An 18,519-nucleotide genomic window follows, 5' to 3' on the forward strand; every position below is an offset into this window, starting at 1 on the left:
AAAGGAAAGGAAAGGAAAGGAAAGGAAAGGAAAGGAAAGGAAAGGAAAGGAAAGGAAAGGAAAGGAAAGGAAAGGAAAGGAAAGGAAAGGAAAGGAAAGGAAAGGAAAGGAAAAGGAAAGAAGAAGGCTATCTGGAAAAAAAAACTTGATATATTTTCACAGTGTGTTCTTCTGGACATCCTCTCCAGTGCAGCAGGTGGTTCCCTGAATACCTCTTAATACCCTGAATACCATGATGTTCCATCAGGAGGTTGTCAGTTGCTTTATGGGTTACTTGTGCTCATTATATGGGTGTCATTGCCTGAAGCACATTTTGATCAGTTGCAGATGATGCACATGATAACTGACTATTACTTTGCAAATGTATATTTTAGTAATGCTAATTGGTTATTTAATGGCTATTGTTGGCAAACATTGCCTTCTAAATTCTAGTTTTCCTAGAATAAAGTTATAAACTAAGACAAAGGACAAAAAGTGGGGAGGTGTTGGGGAAGGAAGGGCAACTGTCACATCAGCAGAAATTGTTCCCCACAAGAAACTCAAAGTAACAGACATGACTGATACCCACAATCTCAAAACTTGCCAGTCAGAGGCCACCAAGGTAAGAGTGCTTTGGATTACAAATCTGAAATAATATGTGGAGAGAAGGCAAACAGGAAAAGTGTGCTCATACTATTCTAACGTTAGAAAACCAGTCTCTGAGACAAATTGGGAGTAAATGGGAAGGAAAACCAAGGCACGCTGTAGAAGTGGTCTGTGTATGTATTACAAACCTGGTTTCACAATAAAGCATGGAGCTTTTCCTTTCTGCTTCATGGCTCATCTGTCTAGAAAAGTCATGTTTCAGAGAAATTTTTTTCCCCATTTTTTCTTTGTCTCTACTTGTTCTTTCTTCCTCTCTCTATTTCTGTTTCAGTCTGTATTATTTCAAACTATTTCTTTACCCTCCTTTCCCCTGCTTTAACTGCTGGAGTGCTCCAGCTCTTCCCCCTTTTTTTTTTCCTGCTCATTTCCTTTGAATTCTTCCTTTTATTCACACTTAATGTATGTCTCCACATTTTGATACTGACACCTTTGTCCTGTGCTTTAAGTCTTTCCTCCTTCTTTTTCTTTCTGCTTTACAGAATCCTGCCTCCTTATGTTCCCGCCTCCCTGTATGCTCTTTGGCCCCTCACCCATTTTTATCTTCATTCCTCTTGAACACTCCTGCCCTCAGCCGTTCCTGTCTTCTTTCTTTCTAGCCGTTCCCTTCTTGAACAAAACCCAGTATCTAAGGATGGGACGACTCAATTTTTGAAGTAAATTGGGGATGTCCATGTTAGTCAGTAAAAGTCAAGCAAGTTTGGCCTTGGATGAGGTGAAAGAGCAGGTACTATAGAAAGGTGATGAATGTTTCTGGAAGGATAAAATTATACTTTTATTTTTTCAGTCTACTTCACAGACAGTACAGGAATACAGTAACAATCTTCCAAGCTAAATTTTATTTTAAAGAGAGAGGGGTAATATAAGTAATAGACGTGTTTGTTTATTTAATAAATCAGATTTTGAAGGTTGAATGCTTTTAAAACCTAGTGTATCCTAATGGTCAACTCCCTGAGTCTTTGATTATTTTATTAGGTTAAGATGGACAAAAAAGTTGGAGGAACATATTAAGAGTATATAAGGATGGTCTCTCAAGCAATCAGCTTAGCTGACCTAGAGATATCACTCTGCAGTATGGGTTATAAAAAAGCAGTATTGCCAGGACAAAAGCTGAAAATGTAGTTAGCCAGGGACACATTACCTAAAGCAATTCATTAGCGCCCCAATACTTAGGCATATAGCCTTTTGTGCTCTTCCTTTCTGCACTCAGAGTCACAGAACTAGAAGTAAAACACAGGAGATGCACCACTGTCCAGTACCGCAGATTTTCTCTAATGCCGTACCTCTCAGCAAAAGACAGATACAGTGCAGCCTCTATTATTTTTTTTATTTCCCTTTTGACAACCCTAATAACCTACTACCCCACTGCAATTTCATCGGGCATGAAACCCATCTCTCAGTAGAATTACGTGTGCAGCCTCCATTAAGCTCACTAAGCGTTATGCACCTAATACAGGAGACAGTTTTTATCCTGTAGGTTTGTGAAAACAAGTATTAGGTTGATTCTCATTCAGATGCAAATATGAAACTAATCCAAACAGACTGGAAAGCCTGTAGTCTGCCATTGTTGAACTAAGAAGGAGTTGAAATGCAGGCCCTTGTTGCCAGCTGTACAGCAAGGGCAACGGTTAAAATATGTTGAGGTAGACAGTATTGTGGTATTTCTCATTACAAAAGGTCACTGCTCTGCTAGTTCATCACCGTTTTTTGGAGAGAACTGCATAGGCTTTTGTCAGGGAAAGAAAAGTATTATATAGGAGATAAAAAATACTGCAATGCATTAGGCAGACAAAGAAAGCACTTAGTGATTTCAGAGGAGTTGCATCGATATAACCTGGGGCAGACTTTGGCTCTGACTGCTCTATCTGCATATCACTTCCCAGTACCCAGTGCAGTAAGTGGTGGTCTTACTTACATGGCTGTAAATCCAGAGTATCTCTACTGAAGACAACTGTCTCAAAACAAATGGAGGCAATCCAGATTGATAATGGTGTAAATGAAATCACACTCTGACCTTAAGTACTTGCTCTGTCCCAGATAATATATTTTTAAAGTCATCCTAATAATTAATCTTTCCTTACAAAATCTAGCCTCATTGATTCAGTGGACTCACAGCGGTATGCTCTGACAACATTTTGTTTCTTTTGGACTCTCTTAATTTTAAAAGAAAAAGACAGTCACAGTTCCTGTAGCCATTTGTGTAGGACCAAGGTGTGATGCCAAAGAAGGGCAAATTTATCTTCTTTCTGTCATTTCATCAGGAAATTGTTCATTTTTTGCTGATCAAATATTTAAAACCTTTTTGACATGCAGTTGTCTTTAAAAGGCTGACCCATTTCTCACACTTTATTCTCAACCCGGCAGATAACCTTCCTAAAATCCCTCTCATTCCAATGGATACTGTCTCTGACAATCACAATTACAATGCTCATTGGTCAAGCAAGATAACGAAGGCAGCAGATGCAGCCCTGCAAGAATGTACTGCTGCTGTCAGTAGTACTGAGCGAGCTGAGCAGACAAAAAGCAAAATGAAATGTAACCCTTTACTCCTTAAATATAACTTTTGAAACTAAGTCTCAGATCACTTAAATTTTGTCACTCTGAACAAAAATTATTGACCTATTTGCCAAAGATGGTGGCAAGTTAGATAGAGCAGCAGCACCTCTTATTTTGGCAGGAGTAGTAACAGGTAGATCCATCAAGTCACTCCAGAAAACAAGTCAGTGGCAAGGATATCTCCACACCTGCTACTTCCATTACTAATGCTCTCAAAATGGTTTCACCAGCTTTCAGTGCTGCCACAGCTGCTGCTTCACATGCTGAATGTTTTACCTCTTTGGCAGCAAGAAGCCAGATGACGCTACTTATGCAATTTATATCACTTGTGACATATACAATAAATGACAGGCCTTCTTTCCCTGCTATTACTTTTGTTGCTCTGAAGGACTACTCCAAATCTGAAGGACCTGTTTTGTGTTCATTGTTATTAATCTGAATTGCAGTTACTTCCAGACAGGTCAATCTGAATCCTGTTGTATTAAGTGTCCCACATAAAGAATTTGACCCCTTTCAGAGATTAAACATGATCCTTGGGTTTTGAGCCTTTTTTTAACGTAACTCTCATTCTCACAGATGCTTTCAGCTTTGTCTAGGTGACAGTCACCAACTTCACTATTGCTTAGCTGCATTTGCTGAATTTACCTCAGTGAAAGAGTTGCTAGATTGCACATCCTTCGGAAGAGGAGACTTGCCTTTCCTCCCTGCTTATGGATCACCATGTATATGCAGTGTTTCGGGCTGTATCAATCACCATCATGAAACACAATTATATGCTGCTATATAATTAGCTGATGGATGCAGGTCGTTACCCTACCGTTGACATCATAGTTCCTCTCCACTTCTCTGCTTTGCAAACACAAAGGTGGTAAAAGAAACTAAGTGTTTTTTTGGTATGGTCTCTATCCCACAGGTCTAAATATTTTTGCTTTGTTATATGTTTTTTGCATCATATAAATATATTTTTTCTTCACAAACACAGTGTTTCTAATTCCATTTTTTTTTACACTCGAGTAAATTTGAAGTCTAGTACATTAAATACAATCAAGTTAATCCTGAATCACCAGTAGGACACATTGAGTGGTCTATCCTAAGTCCCCTTTTACTAGTACTCTTAATTACTCATCATTTAAGAAGAATTTCATGCTTCTCTCTCTGGATACTTCATTCACTGACAACTAGAACCATTTTATGACCATAGGGAAGCTAGATAGTTTCAAAGTGAGATACCGTCCTTCCCAAAGACTAGCTAGGATCCCTAAGTACCTGGGGAATATATTCATTTCTGAATTAATAAACCTGCAGCACACCATTTCAGTGGTTGATATATGGACAAAGTACGAATGGAGATGTTTGAGGAAAGAGATAATTCCAAAGAACTCCCCATTTTCTTAGTGAGTAAAGAAAACACATCTGTCTGAGGCATATAAAAAAATTAAGCTAAAATTAAAAGATTACTTATATAAAAAGTTTACAAAATCACAGCATGTTTGTCAATTATCAACTAGATTTTGGTATCAAAAAAAGTTGGATGATAGGACTGGCACCAAAATATTAAAGAAGTTAAATTCTTGTTTATGGTATAATTTGACTAGAAAAGTTGGTCTACAAACACAGACTCTGCCACAGAAAATACAAAATTTTAAATACTGAGATACAGAACACCACTGGTAATCTTGCTAAACATAAACAAAAATGTAAAATGATATGCTATTTGTATTGTATCAGCTTGGCCCTTAGAATGTGAATCTTATCTATGCAAACGAAAATTATTTACCTTGTGTTCATTATATCAACATATCAACATGTTCATTATATCATGAGTATTCTTTCTTGGTACTTTTTATATGTAAAATAGTAAGACTTACATACTGAGGGCCTGAAAACTAAATCAGATAAGATTTTAAATGTTTTTGTGTTTCTCCCATCCATACCATTCACTACAGCAATGTATTAAATGTCCTTCAGTTAACTAATCTTTTTATAGTTAAAGCTGTATTTTGTACAACCTTACCAGACTTCTGATTGATACAGTCACTGGCAGCAAGACAAGTACTTTCTTATAATCTATTTTCAACAAAATGCACATCAAGACTATTTCACTGTGTAGCAGCTGACATAAACTGCAAACAGGCATCCTACTTTTATTGTAATTATATTCCTGAAAAAACAAATTTATTGAAAAATATATCAATTTTTAAAATTTATTTTCTCTGTGGTCTGTGAAGCCTATTTTCTCACTATTCAGACTGCCTAGGACACTACCTGAATATCTGATGCAAATCTGTTTACATCTTCAAAGTAGAATTTAATCTTGCTGTAGTTTGAATGTAATAAACAGGGAATATAATTTTTTTAATCAGTAACATTATTCAGTTCAACTTCAGAAGTTTAGATGAACTAAGAGTCTTATTTTGCTATTATATATAAAATAATTTTCAAGTTTTTCCCAGCTTTATGTATCACTAAATGGGAGTGGGAAATGGGACTCACTAAACAGGCTGATGAAATTATAATTTATTAAATAAGATTTAACAAGTCTATCTTTATACAAAATTATTACAAGTACATATGAAATTTTAATTTGAAACTGTATTTATTCTCTGTATAAACAGTTAGATAAGATAAAGCTTGCTCAGTAAGCAGGCTTAGATTACAGGTGGTAAGTGGCCTGCCTATTTTTTTCCCATATTTCCATAATTTAACTCGTAAAAAATCAGTTCCTCATATTTCAGGGTTTATACCCTGTGTCTGAAGGGCATATTTAGAAGCCTTAAGAAGAGAAAGATAAAGGGATATCTCGTTGTACTCTTTAGTTATATAAGGCACAGTATAGGAAAGACAGAACCAGGCTTTCCTCGAGGTGCACGGAGACAGGAAGAGAGGTAACAGACACAAGTTACAGCAAGAAAAATTATGGCTAGGTATAAGAACAAATTGTTAATGATAAAGGTTCTTAAATATTGGTACAGGTTCCCAGAAGGTGAGGAAACTTTGGTTTGAGGGGAGGAATTGGACTGAATGTCCTCCCAGGCTCCTTCTTGATACTTGATTCTCTGAGTCTACTGGCACTCTTAACAAGGTAAATATCTTCCTGTCATTAATCTTAGTATTTCTATGAATGAATGATGATTCTTAATTGGACCTGAGACATAAACACTGAATCTGCATTCCTATTTGCTGTTACACAGACATTTTTTCGGAATATCTCTGTAGTCTCATGTCCCATGCATAAATACCAAGGGACAACATTGGTCTGTGATCAAATATAATTGGAAAGATTTTTAGATGATATATTATATTTCTAGAACATAAAGGTCTGGAAAGAGCATAAGCTTAAGAAAAAGGAAAGTATGTATATGGATAAGATTTTTAGATATTTGGCTATATAAATCAGACTATAACTTCTGCTTTGCTAGTTACAGTGATAGCTCAATGGCTATAATTCTTGTCTCTATTCATCAGTTTATTTAAAACCTGACTTTCCATTACTGTATTCAGATTTTATATACTTAAGAATGTCTTCTTTAATTAAAGTTCTTCATAATTGAATCTTGAAGACTAAAAATACATCTTCCTTTATAACAGAGGATTTTCCTCATCCACAATATCCTTGTTAAGGAAAGTCTGCTCACTAGCCCCTGCCCTAGAAATAGCTGCACAAGCAGCCCCTTGTAACCACAGGGAACGTGTGAGGGCCCTACATTGCTGGGCAGGGGCAGGTCCTAGTTCAGAAATCAGCTACTTATGCAAGAAGAAATGTGCTCTGCATTAGGCCCTGGATTTTGATCAGTACAGCTAACTTGTACAATATGAAAGCACATGTATTCATTTACGAGCATTTTCCTGATTCTGACCTTCCCTCGCCTCCTGCCCCCCAAGTAGAAACAGTATCAGCACCTACTTTCTTACAGCTCTAGATTGTCTGAAGCATGAGTTGTATTTATTATGCATTGTATATACTTGACTAGCTCTCAAATCAGAATCCTAATTTCAATATGAGTGTCCAGAGGCCTGAAACAGAGCATGAAAACTGAACACTGGCAAGGGGAACCTTTTATGATAAAAACGTCCACTAACTCCCTTAAGCAAACCTGATAATTTTTACTCCATTGAAATCATACTTTCATGTTTGCCTCTCTATATTTGAAATTTTTAATAACTTCTAAAAGTTGCCAAGAAGGATATGAAATGTATAAGTATGAAAACAAATTTGAGAAGAAAATGGAATGGTTTTTAGTTGGTAAAACTTAGATAATTCAAATACCAATTTGTGAATCATACAAATACAGTTTTGCTGCAGAAGAGGCCATGTGGGGCCATGTGAGGCTATGTGCTTAATTTCTAAGGGAGAAACATGCAGTGATCATAAACCATTTAAAATTTCACTAAGGAAGTTTTTAAATGTTGAGGAAAAACAATGGAAACTATTGAAACACATCCAAGCCACATCAGTGTCCCAAGACAAGACATTTCTACTCTCTGAATATGCTGCATCTTGTTGAAAGTCTGAGTTTACTATTACTTTGGCAACTGATACAGGAATGGCTTTTGAAGCACATCTCTGCCAATTGGTGTCCTGTTTTTACAACTAACCTGAGGGTTATTTCAGCATGAAGAGAGCAGTGATTTTTATACATTCACACTGTGAAGTTTCCTGATACAGCTACATGTGAGGGTCAAATTTGTAAAATTACCTGAGCCACCATTTTTGTTTTTCAACATTTATTTTAATTACAAATGACCACAGAAAAGAAACCTTGCCTCATGGATGAAGTTCACGTGTAGTGGTTAATTTTAAAAAATATTAATGGATTTTACTCTATTTCTTCTCCAGATATATGAACCAGTACATGCTAAAATAATTGACACAATCTAATATTTATTTCTTTTTTCCATCTTAGCATGGACTTGAATCCTTACTCAGACCATTTAACAAAAGGTAATAAACATATAATTAGTGTTATTAGACAAAAGGACTGCATCCCAAGGTTCATTATAATCTATTGGCAAGAGAAGAAGAAATAAGATAAATAAGATACAGCTCTGGAAGAGGAAAAAACCCAACAACAAAAAATTCAACTGAGGAAAGAATAAGTTTGAAAGGTATTAAATTATGTAAAGTTTCTGATTGATCCTGTCTTTTGATTCTCCTCCCAAAATGAAGGTTACAATAAGGCATGCTTATCATATTTGAATTTAGATAAAAACACAGTCACTGAGTTTTAAAAATCACTGCAATTATCTGGGCTTCTGAAGTCAAGACATTTCCCCTTCCAGAGCAATTATGGGCATGCTTAACAAAAGAATGAAGGAGACTTGAGGGGAGAAGTAAAGGAAGGAATAGGGAAAAAAGTATCTGTGTAAAAACATTTTACATTTATAAGTACATTGTTTAAATAAAGTTCAAGGGACTGTGTAGAAGTAAGAAGGGGTAGATGACGGTGAGGGAGAGATTTATACATAAAAACGTTATAGATGTCACATACTTACAAGTACAAAATGAGAGAACTCAACACTCTTTGCAGTCCTAGTTCTTTTCCCTTGAGTATATGCATTATGACACAGGCTTTTAATACATAATCACACACTGTATTTTTTCTTCACAGGACCCCTACCCCATTGAGTGAACAGAATGGATGGTGATCAATTAAAAAAGAACAGCTATTCAATGTTTTGTTTTACCCTCATTGTTCATTTTGTGGACTTAAGCCTTATCTACTGCACACTATTCAGAGGCTGCAATGAAGACAGAATTATTAATTTCCTCATGGTTCTTTCTCTGGCAGTCAGCACCATGATGCTCCACAAGCATTAATTTATCTTCACAAAGTGCAATGTGATGTGAGAGGTTACTGTTATCCCCACATTACAGAAAGCAAGCTGAACCAGCAAGTCAGTGGGAGTAAAAGTACCTGCTTGTTTACAGTACACAATTTTAGCAACTGCTTTCTCAAATTACATAAAGTAGAACTTAGCATGTTCAAGACAATATTCACACAGACTTCAGTTGTATCTGAGAATAGACAGAACTCAGACCAACAGAAATCAGAAAAAGAGGGCAGTGCTTAGCTGCTCCTGTGATAGCACCAAACTGGACATCTACAGCAGAGACAAAATCCAAGTATATGTTTCATTCACATCCCAACCAACATTAAAATGATAGGTTATATGGAAAGCACCCCATATTCACATCCTCAGCAGGTCCAGATAGTGCTCTGAATAAAGCATGGGCTCCTGGAAGATGCACTAAGTGGTCATTGAATCTAAGTGTCTATGTATATGCAAGAGAATCTGGAACTGAAGTTACAGGGTAATATGTCATTCTGTGACTTATTAATGCTTGGGTTTTTGCAACTACAATAACGGTTTATAAATTAGGGCATCTGTCTATTTCTATATTAGCTTCTGCACTTTAAAATAACCTGAAAAGGAAAAAAACAAGTTCTTTTACGTGATGCTACCACATTTTCCTTTCGCAGACCTAGGAGGTTTGCATGGTATTTGGTCAGTTCCACTTATGGTATATGTGCTAACAGTGGTAGGATATTGAAGAAGCCAGTATTAAGAGATTGAGTCATACAATCCTATGATCTGTAGAATCACAGAATCAGCCAGGTTGGAAGGGACCTCCGAAATCAAGTCCAACCCTTGATCCAACACCACCGTGGTTACTAGACCATGGCACTAAGTGCCACATCCAGTCTCATCTTAAAAATCTCCAGGAATGGAGAATCCACCACTTCCCTGGGCAGCCCATTCCAATGTCTGAATACCCTCTCTGTAAAGAATTTCTTCCTAATATCCAACCTAAACCTCCCCTGGCAGAGCTCAAGACCATGCCCTCTTGTCTCATTGATAGCTGCCTGGGAGAAGAGACCAACCCCCACCTGGCTACAACCTCCTTTCAGGTAGTTGTAGAGAGTGATGAGGTCTCCCCTGAGCCTCCTCTTCTCCAGGCTGAACAATCCCAGCTCCCTCAGCCTTTTTTTAATGTAACTCTCATTCTCACATACAGAACCTTCATAGACTTAGCAGCTTAAATTTTCATATTTCTTTGTGGACTGTTTACCACTGTGCAAACCAGGGTCCTGTCTTATAATAATTAATGGTCTTATAAAATTCATGTAAATTGGGACCAATCAACAGGGAAAATTTAATTTAAATTATTAAAGCCTGATGAAAAATTACAGTTGAAAAGATCTTTTTGTGAAAAAAGCATGCAGTTCGAACATTAGATAGTGCTGCTCATCCTGATTTTAACAGACTTTTAGGAGTAAAAAGGGAAGTGATAGAAATATTACAGAAATTAACCAAATCTAAGATACAATAAGCAAAAGTGAGGTGGTAGTATTGGAAAAACTTTGAAAAGGTATTGTTCAAATTCTGTCTGTCCCATAAACACACATTATTCTAAATCATAAAAGTATTTTTCTATAACCTGGATGCTAACATTTTTTGAAAAAGATCAATTTTTGTCCTGTTTGTCCTAATACCACATTTAAAGAAAAGGTTTTTCTACTCTCCCTGAACTAAGGAGTATCAGCCAAATCTGTACAAACACAATTTTAGAAGGGGTCTCTAATGACCAGGGTACATGTGTATTAAATTATTCCATATTCAGCTCTCTCCTTCTATCTCTTCAGAACACAAGAAAAATAGAAAGTAGCAAAATGGGTATTCAAAAGTCAAATTCTTTAATCAAGATCACAGAAAAAGTAAAGAAAACTGAAGATGAGAGTTGACAAACTAAACTAACTACAGAACTAGTAATAATTACTGCAGAAAATACATAGAGAACATATACACATATAGAACATTCTTAGACAGTCTCCTTTCCCTTCTCCTTATGTAAGGATGCAGATTATCCAAACTCTAAATTTTTATGGAGCAGTACTTTTAAGAGTATCCTAGTTGGGCTGATGATTATATATGAGAAGATAGTATAAAATAAAATCTTGTATTTACTATACTTGTGAAAAAAACTCATCCTGAGTCACATCAAACCTTAGCTAACATACAGATGGGCAATGTGGGCATAAGATTTTTTTTTCATTCTGTCTTCTTCTCTGTATAATCATTTTAAGTGTAATTATTACAAAGCTGAAAATATGCATAGGAATCAAATAGGGTGTCAAGGAATTTTTTTTTTTTAATGAATACAAAACTACATGTTTTTGTCCAGATGCAAAAGGGTAGGAAAAAAAAAGCAGACAAACAGCTTAGCAATATCTTAGCAATATCTTTATTTAAAGGCTGGGAAAGATCACAATACATTCAGTGGGGGCTTTCAAAGTAAATCAGTAATAAAGTCAGACTAATAATTTTGTACTGTGCTTCTCCAATGATCATTTGTACTTGAATTTCACTGGATAAGATCATGCATCCATCTGCTTCTCATACTTTCCACCTTCTACTCTGAACAGCAGCAAAGCTGAGTATCAGTATATTTCTAATCACATCACAAATTGAGGAATGCCCAAAGAGTATCCCATGAATATGGCAGTCAGGTATATTTGTGACAGTTTTTCTTTGGATGAGTTGCTTTCAGGTGAATGCATCCTGTATTTGTGTTTTTCACTGACTTTCTTGTATAAATGAATGAGACAGGAAGAATTAAAAAAACTTCTTTTTAATCTCACAAGTGCAACGATGAAAAAGCAATGTCATAGTTGGCTCAGATGTATTCAGGAGAGGTTTTTGAATGTGAAAGTCACAGTGAGAAAGTAGAGGTTAAGTGTAAGACTGCCAGCACTGGTGAATGCTCAAGAATAGGAGACTCCACTTCAGTGTGGGGTCAAAAGTAACAAGTGTGAATCATTCATTTAAAACTCTCGTCATTCTCAATGTAGACCACTGACATTCCAGGGGCAAATCCTCACCGAAAATCTAGTCTCTAGCATAACTGCTTGCCATAGAAAGAAAATAAGCACCCAGAAACACTCTATAAGTGATTTACTTCATTAGAAAAAGTACTTAACAGAATCCTCAGGCCATCTGTCCCATGGCATAGCACCTGAAGATTGTAGGCCATATTTTCAGCAGTTGCTCCAGAAGTGCCCCGATAACTACTTAACCTCTGTTGGTGAAATCAGAAGACATCCTCACAGCTTTCCTGTTCTTCCAGCTCTCTGCGGAACTCTCCATACTCTGGGATACAGAGGAGATAAGGATTAATTTGGATTAGCTGAGAAGACGAATGAATATCTTTTTATGAGTTCACACTCTGTGTGCAAGAGATCACTTCAAATACATTCCAACATTTTTTCAGTTTCTGTTGCTTTAAGAGTAATAAAATTTAAAGTAATAATGCTTTAGGATGTCAAGACCTATAGTTTCTCACCAGTCAAGAGTCTTAAACTTCCTCTCTTCAGTGTTGCTTTAAATGGAGATCAATGAAAAATACCTAAGTTTCTTTCTAAAGAAAAATGCCTGAAGTATGCAATTTTCCCTTGTCGATGCAATAGCCTTCACCTAAAGACAAGTGTGTGAAGGCTTAGTCAGCCTTCTAGTTGTCTATTACCACACAAGGCCAGTGGTACGAATTTTAACTAAATCTACTCCAGTTTGAATTAATCCTGCTTACCATGAGCAGTTAGAATTTTCATACTCTTTGGCATGTTAGAAATAAAACTTTTCTTCTCTAGTAGGAGCACAACACCTGATGGTTTTGCAGGTTTGGATCTACCTTTTTCACAGCATTCTCATGGTGCTGAGTCTGACACCCTGTGTGTAAGTACCACTCACAATTTGCTACCTTGTGTTTCTGTAGGGTAGTCTCTTGAGCTAAGGCAATTCCTTCTGTTGTCTTGCTTAAATCAAATTGGATTAGCATGCTTCTATTTCTTGTATGAAAGCCATTATAAATGCTTTTATATTTATTGAAGTAAAAAAAGAGAAAAAAAGTGATTAGCTAGTTTCCTTTACTTAGAAAACAAGCTCTCTGATAAATTGGATGTATTTAATTTAATCTGGGAACTGTATGTAAACAATATTGCATTTCATTCCAGTTTTCATTTCCCCTTCCATTTTAACACAAAATGTTACCAAAAAAAAGGAAAATGTGAGAACAAAGTAAAGAATATTTAATTTCCATATTGTTTCAATCTTTTTTTTAATAAATACTGAATTCAGTTTCCCACTCATATAAAAACTTCCCTTTTTAATATTTCCTTCCAAATAAACACAAAGTTTAATCTGCTAGTGGTTTCAGAAATGAACATAAGAAATTTGGTTTATTTATCATAACTAGGTAAGCTAAACAGTTTGCATTTTTTTCTTTTGACTGGAGTAATTTCCATGTAGTCATTTCCCTTTGCTATTAAAAACAAGATATTGTTTGGTCAGTATCATCTTTTTAGCAATATTGAGATAAATATATACCTAGTTGAGAACCACACTTAAATTCCTGTTTATTTCAATAGCATCATTATTACGGCAGTGCTATCTTTCTTTGGACTAATTTAATTTATATGACTGCAATGTCTTTTAATATTTCTTTACTCTCTCTTATAATGCTGATCTCTCTTTCACTTTCGGCAATTCTGCAAGTTTTGACCTTCAAGATGTACTTTTCTTGATGATTATTACTTTTTTTTCCATTTGTAGAATCTTTACTCACTCCTAATACTCTCTTTAAGAAGTTTATTATACTGAAAGTCTACCATAAAAGGATTTTTCTTTCTTTTATAAAGACACAGTTCTAGACAGGTTTTTTATTCTGTTGGCCTTAGGAAACTTCAGCATTCCTCTACACACAGTCACTCTCATTTCAATTGGCTTAATAAAAGAAAAAGCAGGGTAGGTTTGGCAGGTTTTTTGCCTTGCTGAGTAAAAAAAAGCAAATCAGCCACTTAACATTTTCTTTTCATACTTCAGTTTACTTTAATGCATCATTGCTCTATGTTTTCATGCTATGCGCCAGTTCTGTAGGTCTGAAGTTGCTACATCTTGGTATTGTGATTATGTGGCGGTGGATTTGTTTATGTCACAGACATCTTTAGAACTTTTTGTTGGAAAGCATAAGGTAGCTGCTTAATGAGTATGTTGTGGTAATTATTCTTCTCTTGTATTTTGGATTGCTACTCTAAGCACTTTGTAGTTATGCTTAAAAAGAGTTACAATAATAGTAGTGTGTCACCTAAACCCCTTTGTGCATTCAAATCTTATCCATTAAAATCATGTATTACTTGAATGTAGCCTACAAGAAAGATGGAGAGAGACTATTTTCAAGGATTTGTAGTGACAGGACAAGGGAGAATGGCTTTAGGTTTCTATTAGATATTAGGAAAAATTTCTTTACTATGAGGGTGGTAATGTACTGGAACATATTGCCAGAGAAGTTGTGGATGTCCCATCACTGGAAGTTCAAGGCCAGGTTGGATGGACATAGGAGCAACCCAGTCTAGTGAAAGGTGTCCCTGTCCACAGGGTAATCTTTCTGGTCCCTTCCAACCCCAGCTAGTCTATGATTCTACTATTACAGAACCACTGTAGACTAACCACTATAGACTTAGAGGGAAAAATCATCAGCTGTTATCAGTTATCAGTAACTCCGTCATCAATAGAGTTATGTCTGTAGCAGATGAAAATCAGTCTATGAGTCCCAAGTGAAATCATCAACAGACTTACAATTAATGATTTATTCTCAAAGAAGCTTTATAGGATATTTCTCTTAGCAATATCTAAAGAATAAAATGATACAATATGAACAGAATAAGTTAGTCAATACCCCATAAGAGTTGGCTTTGTGGGATATCTGTCACACAGAACTTCATTCCTCAAAGGTTTCTTCATGATATCTATTATCTTTACTCCATGCTATAACAGCAATCTAGCACAAATTCGGTGCAGCTTCACAGCACTGTCATAATACAAATAATAAGGCTGAAATACCCAGTAAACTAGTAAGGAACATACTTCAGACAATCAGTATTTTTGTCTTAAGCAGCCACTGTAAAATATTCCCAGGGCTTACCATACTTTATTTGACATTTTGTTAAAGACCATATCTACTAAATTACAATTTTTCCTCCTCCCTAGAGCTGTTGCTGAGGACGTGTTTGCCTAAAGCACTTCCTGAGTTATAAGCAACATCAAAGACTTAAAATAAATGGCTTTATTGTGGCTATTTGGCTATATAATTGCACACTAGAGAGGAGCAAGCCAAGACCATTCCCCAAGTCTATGATATAATTTCGAAAGTGTTTGCACTATACTCTTTAATAAGCTGCACTAAGTTCAATTTTGCCTCTTGAGTTAGGCCTACTTAAGGACACTGTTTTCCAGTTGTTCATTTAACCATATTCCCACCTTAGAAGAATGTAGGTGTGCTGCTACTAGTAAAGGCTCTGAATCTTCATGACCCTACGAATTTGTATTCTCTGTCCTTGTCCAACTTTCCTGTGTATCCATCCATTCACATACACCATATGGGCAAGTTATAAATAATACTTTTATGTGCCCTATATTTTACAAAACTTTACCACACTTTTGAACAGAAAAACATGTACCTTTTCTAATATTTAAGATAAGACGCATCACATTTTTTCACAACTCCTCTTCCTTACTAACCATTGCATGCTAAGTTGTTCCCTTTTAATGGGAGTTCAAGTTGCAAGTACCTTGCTAATAAATGCTCTTCTCTGCAGTATATCAACATGACATTTCTAATAGAAAATGCTGACAAACTTGTCAAACATTCTGCCTCTCTGCAGTAGAACATAATACTCTATCCCTCAGTGGTAATTGGAATAATACACCAAATAACTCCAAATTAACCTGTGTTGCACTGAACTGATGTGACACAAGCAGTGATAGACATACACAGATGTACAACTAGAACAAAATACTGAGGAACCATACTAAATGCTTTAAACAGGAATGTGATTGTAGTTTAGTTTTTTTGGATTTTGTTTTGGCTTTTTTATGAGATTATTAGAAAAATATCTTTTTTTAAAGAATTGTCTCAGTACTCTGCAGTTTTTACTGGATTCTATTTTATTTCATTTTATAGTCATAAGTTAGTCCCAACTGCTCCTTCCATTTCCCTGCCCTCAAAAGTTTAGTTTTTCTTTTTTACTCTTAAAAAGAAGAAACTTAACACCAAGCAAGATTAAAGGAGGCTTATTCGAAAGCTCAGTATTATACTCTATAAAAAATGTCATAGAGAAAGGTTGAAGTTGCCAAACAAAACCAGATAGAGCACAGACTTAGTTTAGAAACCTTCTCACCACTTAGTGCAGTGACTAATATCAATACAAGCAGAAGCCCAGATCTATATGTTACACATATATCATCTTACTGGCTGCTTTCACCAAGATCTACATGGGGCTTGATTTTGACCAGAAATTCTATCTTGACTGTAAGAAATCTATTTCTAATTAATATTTTGTTAAAACAAATGTGTCAAATCAAATACTTGAACAAAGCTTTAACATCAATAAATTAAAAATCAAAATAAAACGTCATCATAGATTTCTATATCAGATGTTCTTCTGTTAACACTTTTAAAGCACAGGAGGATCACATCAACTCATTCAATCATTCATGCTATGGCACAGCTCTATATTTCCTTCCAGAAGGATAGTTTATGGTTTCAGAAACCTTTTCCTTCACGGAATGAACAAGGACACAAGAAGCCTAATACATCTCTCATTGAAAAATAGCATTCCTTCTAACAAGATAAGTGGTGTCATCTTTGAAAACCGATTCATATTTCTCTTGTAAAAAAATATTTAGACCTTCAGAAGCAAGGAAGGGTCAGGTTTACTGGCAGACTTTGTCCTTCCTGTCATTAGTTTTTGCTACCCTTTTCTCTGCTGAGTTCCCAGCTGTTGTGATTGTCTGTAGCTGATGCCAAGAGAGTAAGGCGTGAGCTGTTCCAAAGTCAACAGAATATCTTAAAGCACCAGAAAAATGGGGAAAAATACATGTAATAAGCATGTTGTTCTCTACTTTCCATGACAACCATGTGTTGCTGTACAGATAAGCCAAGACACTTGGCAGGGCTAATAAAGGTTTGTTGTATTAGAGGAGCTTTCCAAAGTCAACTTGGAAAGATTACAAGTCAAAGTTAATTCATGTGTAACAAAACCATACCATACAGATGGATCTTTAAAAGTAAAATAACTTCCCAAAATCTTAACTCGATTCTGTTATTGGGGTTTTTTTCCTACGAAGTTTGTGATTTAGTATTTATTTTCATGGATCTTTTCTGTAAAACCTTTTACAGAGACATTTTAGGAATAAAGATGTCTGGAGAAAAAGGGTAAATACATAATCAACCCAAAAAGAATTATTTTTTTTTTAAATGTAATTCACCTATGATGCATTTGTGTTATGAGAGTGATACAGCTGTGGCTTTGCTGTGAAATGAAACATGATACAAAATATTAATGGAGAAGACCAGGCTCCAGAGAGACCTCACTGCAGCCTTGCAGTACTTAAAGAGGGCTGACAAAAAAGGGGGAAAGTGACTTTTTACAGGAGCATAGTGATTAAGACAAGGGGGAACACTTTTAAATTGAAAGAGGAGAGATTTAGATTAGATATTAGGCAGAAGTTCTTTTCTCAGTGTGTGGTGAGGCACTGGAATACGTTTCTCACAGATGTGGATTCTCCATGCCTATTCAAGTGTTCAAGGCCAGGCTGGATGGGACTTTGAGCAACCTGGTGTAGTGAAGGCGTCCCTGCCCCTGGCAGGGGTGCTGGAGCTAGATAATCTTTTAAGGTCCCTTCCAACCCCAACCATCCTACATGATTTATGAAACTTGGCCAGTAGGTTGAGGGAGGTGATTCTGCTCTTTTAATCTGCTCTCATGATACTCCACCTCAGAGACTGAATCAAAATCTGGGGTCTCCTGCACAGGAAAGACATCAACTTGTTGGAGTGAGTGCAGCAGAGGGCCACCAAGATGATTAGAGGAATGGAGTGCTTCTCCTTAGTGGAAATGCTGAGAGAATTGGGATGGTTCAACCTGGAGAAGTCTTCTGTGTGACCTAACCGAGACCTTCCAGTACATGAAGGGCAGCTACAAGAAAGATAGAGAGAGAATTTTTACAAGGGTATGTAGTGACAGGACAAGGAGTAATGGCTTCAAACTGAGAGAGAATAGGTTTAGACTACATATTAGGAAAAAATTCTTTACTGTGAGGTTGGGGAGGCACTGGAACAGGTTATGCAGAGAAGTTGTGGATGTCCCATCCCTGGAAGTGTTCAAGGCTGAGTTGGACATGGCTCTGAGCAACCTGCTGTAGTGGAAGGTGTCCCTGCTCATGGCAGGCAGATTATAACTAGATGATCTTCAAGGTCTCTTCCAA

Source organism: Neopelma chrysocephalum, unplaced genomic scaffold (genome assembly GCF_003984885.1).
Source record: "Neopelma chrysocephalum unplaced genomic scaffold, ASM398488v2 Primary Assembly neopelma1_67, whole genome shotgun sequence".
NCBI lineage: Eukaryota > Metazoa > Chordata > Aves > Passeriformes > Pipridae > Neopelma > Neopelma chrysocephalum.